Source organism: Chenopodium quinoa, unplaced genomic scaffold (assembly GCF_001683475.1).
Source record: "Chenopodium quinoa cultivar QQ74 unplaced genomic scaffold, ASM168347v1, whole genome shotgun sequence".
Classification (NCBI taxonomy): domain Eukaryota; kingdom Viridiplantae; phylum Streptophyta; class Magnoliopsida; order Caryophyllales; family Amaranthaceae; genus Chenopodium; species Chenopodium quinoa.
The window spans coordinates 5,052,562-5,059,083 of record NW_018743858.1 but is presented as its reverse complement, the minus strand read 5'-3'; positions in this window follow the sequence as shown (position 1 = coordinate 5,059,083).

The following is a 6,522-nucleotide window of genomic DNA, read 5'->3' as shown; positions in this document are numbered from 1 at the left end:
ATGTTGTGGTTAACTTATTGCACATATTTAGTTATGATTACTTTGCAAATCTTAGCATCTTCATTATCGAACACTTTCATAATAAGACGATAAAATTCGAGTGTGCTATGGATTACATGTGATTTAGGATTTATTGCCCAAGTGATGGCTTCCACTCATTTTCATGATTTGAGACCTTCAACTTGACAACCTACAATCATCAAAGTTCAACAAAAAACTATCCATTGAACAACTTTCCTTTTATTGCCTCTAAGGCAGCAATGCTCTCAACATATACTTTAGTAGACTTTCTAATGATGCTTTGTTTGTATTTTACTCCAACCAGTTCACAATGATTTGGGATACCTTAATCATTTGTGATCATGGAAATTTACCTTAAATTTACACACATTACACATGGGCGTAAGTCCATGTTGCCATTCTCGAGCCACGACGCATCTAATCTCGTGCTTATAAATGGTTTCCTTATTAAGGATCTAATCCTTGCTAAGGTTGTGATCGCAACATCAATACTTAAATTATATTTGTTTCCATGCATCAAGAACTCATCCTTTTACTTAACCAAGTGCTTTGGATGTTCTTGGTCTTTATCTAGTGATCCATTACTCAGATTTAAGTCGACTGGTAATTTATGCTTCTTATACTCTAAGCAAGCAAGTCATGTGACGATTCCATATCGCAGCATACATGATGGATTTAATTGAAGAACTATTTCCAATTTGATCCTACTCATGTGACTTTTAGCTCATTAGTTTCATCGAGTCTCGCTAAACAGTTTGCTATATGATATGGTAGAAAGTCCCTACTAGAGTCTTTCATGTTTGACTTAGTATTTGCGTAGGTTATACTTAGTTCAAACAATTACATAGTCTTATTCATATGGGTCGAAAGCCTTTTCAAGTCCTTCATCTTTAACACGGTAAATTCCTTTACTCGTTCAAACATTTTATTAAGTCTATCCAATAGATCTTAATTCCCACTATGTACTAAGTATCGCCTTAGCTTTGTCCATTAATGAAAATTACTTTCAAATCTAAGCATTTAGCATTTGATGCAAACACATGTTGGACCTTACAAAATCAACTTTTGCTACCACTATAATTCTTATCTAAAAGAATTTCTATAATTCTCAATAAGCTAAACCTTTTATTAACTTTGTGAGAAAACACATTTCAATGCCTTCATGCTTCTATCAATCCACTAATGAATTTCTTGAGCTTGCTTTCAAATCTAGCATTATTTAGATTAACAAAACCCTTAGGTTATATCCATAGTCTCTTCCAAAATCCCATTTTAGGAAGGTGGTTTTGATATCTATTTTGCCTTATTTCATATATGGAAGTTTTGCTAGAATAATAACAAAAAAGACTTAAGCATTCCGATTAGTGAATAGGTTTAATTAAAATCAACGCCATGAATTTAATTATAACCTTTTCAACCAATCTAGCTATGTAAGCATATAAATTTCCATACTTGTTAGTTTTCTCCTTGAAATCTTATTTGCAATCGATGGGTCTTTACCCTTCTTACAAATTTAATCAAGCTCCAAACCTGATTTTCAAATATGGAGTCTATTTCGGATTTTATGGCCTCTAACCATCTTTCGGAATTTGGATTTGTCGTAGCTATCTTACAAAGAACTAATCCCTTACTATCCAATATTAAATAATATGCTTGCAAGTTTTAGATTCATTTCTAACTTAATAGAAACTTTATAGGATTTAATCCAAGCTTTTATACCTATACGGGGTAATTGCATCAAACACTGAGTTTCAAGGCGCTTTTAAAGCCCTTTGACTATATTGATCTTACTCCAACACTTATAAAGTTTTATGAGTAGTGAATTCTCTTAACGCACTTGTAAAGTCCTTTGAGTATTCTTGATCAATTGTTCTCATGAAGCCCTTCTAAAGTCTTTCGAGATTCAGTTTCCGTTTGTTGCTCGTCTCGATGGTCATCAGTTCATTTTTCTCCCACTTGTCTTTTTGGAAATGTGTTGCTTTTCCAAAAAGATACCACTTCGAGCAACAAGTATTATATTCTCAATTTGGTTGTGGAAGTAATGTCCCTAGTCTCACTTGAATGCTTACAATGAGACTTGTATATTGTCTTTGGGTAAAAGTTCGTTGCGAAACAAACAATTAGCTTCCACTTGAGCTACCTTAGCCCTTATTGAGCCACTTAGCTCCTACTGAGCCAATGAGCTCCCATTGAGGTAAGAGCCCTAGACATATACTTGAAAAGACGCTAGAAACTATTTCTATCCATAACTTAATATGGTGTCCTTTCTTAGCTTCGACAATTTTTTTAGTGTAACATTAGTCGTTGGTGCATATCTTAAAGAACTTTATAGGAAGGGATGTGATCCATCATCGTTCGAGTCATTTCTAATGGCTTCGAGGTCTCCATCAAGACATACTATATTTTTTGTGGAGCTGATTATGAAATTTCAATTTCATAACCTTGAGATGATCACTCTTGGCTCAAGCAAACATCACTCGATCTAATCTTGATGTTTTGATATTTTACCAAGTCGATTCTATACTTCACTGAGCTTTTAAGCTACTTAAGATCCAGTTTGTTTCATATTTGATGAATATAGTCATATTCATTCAAATTCTTGTGAAAACATCAAAGTAATTGAATCCTCTTTAGCTTTCGGACTCAATTGTATATTCCAAGAACAATATTTCCTTTCTTGTTGGTTTCAACAAGAAAGACTTCCTTGTCTTAGAACAATTCCGAATCGGACAACTTTCAAGAGTATCTAATAGAGCCTTGAGTATGTTCTTGTTGATGTGACATTGCTAAAGATAGTCGGAACACAAATCATGTCCATAACTTGAACCTTGTGAGTTTATGTTACGGAAATGTTTGTTTATAATCAAGAATTCTTGACTCATGGCTTAAACTACCATGACATCCAAATAAAACCAACAACTATTGTTCTTTTACTTTGAATGTGAGTCTTTCTGTGTGTAAGCAGAACGTTTGCTGATTATGGAACACAATAACCATTATTTGTTCCAGCCTTAGCTTTAAAAGGTCTTTAAACAAAGAATATGACTTTACAGCTGATGTAGCACCACTTGCTTCATTCCAAGCTCGTAATTTAATAACTTAGTTTAAAGAGGTCACTTTCTAAAGTGGAACATGAAGGATTTATGTCTTCGTCAAATGCAATTACTAGATATATAATGGATCAAATTATGGAGATAATTAAGTTCGTTCTTTTGGGTCGTCGTTATATCATAGCTAGAGGTACTAATGATCTTTGGGCTAGTAAAATAGTCTAAAGCCCAATTGAACGGATCGTATATGGTCACACAAAGGGCCTAGATTGAGCATAAGAGGAAGAGGCCCATGATGGGCCTACTCCCTCTAGGTGGCCGGCCACATGGTAGAGTGGTGAGGGTTTTGGGCTTTGCTCCTAGTCTAATTATAATAGGATTATAAATAGACTAGGTGCCTAGGTTTTTCCTAAGACAATTTTACTGTTAATTGAAAACCCGATTTAGCAAACACGAGACCAAACCCCCTCAACCTCTCCTTCTCTCACGGCTCTGTCTCTCCCCTTGCGCCGGTTGTGCATACGGTGGTGGTGGTGGTGGTTTTTGGTGGTGCCGATTGTCCATAAAGGTGGTGATCGCGGTGATTGCCCTTCATCTGACCAATCTAGTCTTGGGGACGGCTCGTTCGAATCCCGTGGACTAAAAAAAGGAGCAACGCTTGGGGCTCTACTCTCTCCCTGATTTGTCAATCAATTTGCTACGTGGAAATCACGCTTCAAAGGTATAAATATGTGATTCTTATGTGTTATGCATGCGATCTTGACTTTAGGTGGGTATGAATATGATTCATGAAATTCTGCTTAGAGTACCTAAATCCCTAAAGTGGTATAAGTTAGCCTCTTGCATGAACACACTTGATTATAATAATACAATTATTTGAAGTCCATGTTCATAATTTTGTAATCACTTAAGAGGGAGAATTAATTAATTATGGTTCAATTATTATATTAAATGTGATTTAACTCTTGGAATTGATTAAATGTGATTTAATTTGCTCAAAATCATCAAAGAAAGGATCGATTTTTCTCCCTAATGCATTCAAAATTTTTGAACCCTAACCCTAATATTTTCGAAAAATTCAAACGAAATAAGCCGTAAAAATCTGATTTTATGTGCTTGTTTTGTTTGATTTCGAATTAAAAATGTTTCATGATTTTAATAGCAATGATTTGATGTATAAATTGTGAATTTTACATAATCAATAAATTAATTTTAAGTGTTAAATTAATTTAGGATTAATTTCATGAAGAACCCTAATTTTTAAAATTGAATTGGGATTTGATTTTAATTTTGGACTAGTTTAATTTAATTTGAACAAGTGTTGTTTTAAATAAATTAAAAATCAATAAAAAAAATTTAATTTTGAGGTTAGGAGTGGCAGCTGCGGCTGGGTGGCGCAGCCACGGTGGCTGCCGCCACTGTTGGTCCAAGAAGGAGGGAAGGGGAAGGGCAGGTGGTCTGGGGTGGCTGGGCAACAGCCGTGCAAGGGTTGCACGCTGCTGCTGTGGCTGCTACTCTACGTCGCTGCTTGCGGCAGCGTACCACAAGGTGTACGACCATAGTGGCTGGCTTTGGCTGGCCACACCACGGTGGCTGGCGCATTCGGTTTTAAAAAGAAAGAAAGTATTTTATTTTAAAATTCAAATTAAAATTAGATTTTATTTTGAAAGATTTTATCAATTTTCAAAAGTTGTTATTTTGATAATTATCCATAATTAAAGTTGTTAATTTTGGATAGGATTTGTTAGGATATTTTGAGCATATTCCAAAAGGATAATAATTGATTTAAATAATGTGATTATCCAATAATTAGTTTTGAAAACAATTGATTTAAATTATGTGATTATCCCATAATTAGTTTTGGAAAAAAATTGATTTTAAAATTATTTGATTGACTAGTAATTAGGATAGAATATCCTAAGTTAGTTAGGATAATCATGGAAAATAAATATGATTTATCTTTTCGTATTAAAATAAGATTTTATTCTATCTTATGCCAAATTTAAAATATATGATATTTTATAGATGGTAATGAATAATATATGATATTATCTAATTACGAATTTAAAAATATGAGATATTTTAGGATTTGCGTTGCCTTAATTAAAATATTCGATATTTTGGTTTAGGCAAGCATGTTGAGTGATTTATTATATGACACTTTTTATAATATATGATATTATTTTGCTATATATAGACTAGTATGGCCCATAGATTCTAAATACAATCTGCGCATTGTGATGTATTTTTGTAATCTAAATACGGTCTGCGTACCGTTAAGTATTTTTGTAACCGTTTATTTAAAGTAAATAAATTAGTTATTTAAATAGTTTAGTCCAAAGAAGCCCATGAAGTGAAGGCCCAAAGGAGCAAGGTGGATGGAGATTCATGAAGGTTCAAGTGGGAGCTTTTCAAGTCTAGTTTCTTAGGACAAAGGGGCCATACTATATCATGCTTTATCTAATGCATTAGTAGATTATGCTGCTAGGTTTTATTTATGTTGTTGATGATGCGCTAGAATTCACTATATTAATCATAACATAATAAATCTAGGTCCCGGTAATATTGAGATTGCTTTTCCAATTAAAAACCCAATAACCTTCGACAATTAATGATAGGTCATTCCAAGGCTGGGTGTCATTTTTATATCTTAAGTAACTTGGGGTAAATCAAGTTTTACATAATTGGTTATGCTCAACAAAATTACCTAAAGAGTTTAGAATCTTGAAGTAAAGGGTAATAATTAAACAATAGATGGTTAATTATTCAACCACGAGTTACAAGAGTTGTAATCATTAAAGAGTTTACTCACCTTGAAAATGTAATGGTTGATGGTAGGGCCAAAGTCCGATTAATTATTACACAAATAAAGGTCTTCGAATTACTTAAAATTCAATTGGGAGAATTTAATATTGAATAAAGTGTTTTAAAGTAATGGTACTTTAAATTTATTAAACATAATTATTGAAATTTGCCTCATTTTTGTTTGTAGATGAATAGCATTAATGACAACACTAACATGCCAACCAAATTGAAAATAAGGCTAAATATAAGAAACTTCAGGGATTGGGAGAGGGAGCTAAGAAGTGTTCTAAAGAGTCAGGGGTTCGAAGCTCGCCTATATATTCCCATTGAAAGCAGATTCACATTCGATTTTACTCCCGAAAGGCATGCAAAAGATGTTTTAAATGCAGAGGAAGTCAGGAATCTAATCTTATCCTCTATTCCAACTTGTTGGGCCAGAAGGTTTAAGAATTACGAGCCAATTTTGCTGCGGGAGTGCCTATACGATGCATGCAGAGGGTATGTGCAACCTATAGACACTACATGCATCATTGATAAGAATGTTGAGGAAATCGTTGATTCGATTCTCAAGATTTATTACTCCTGGACTGACAGTGTAAGGTTTGAGACTTACAACATTCATGGCAAGATAATGACCAAGAAACTC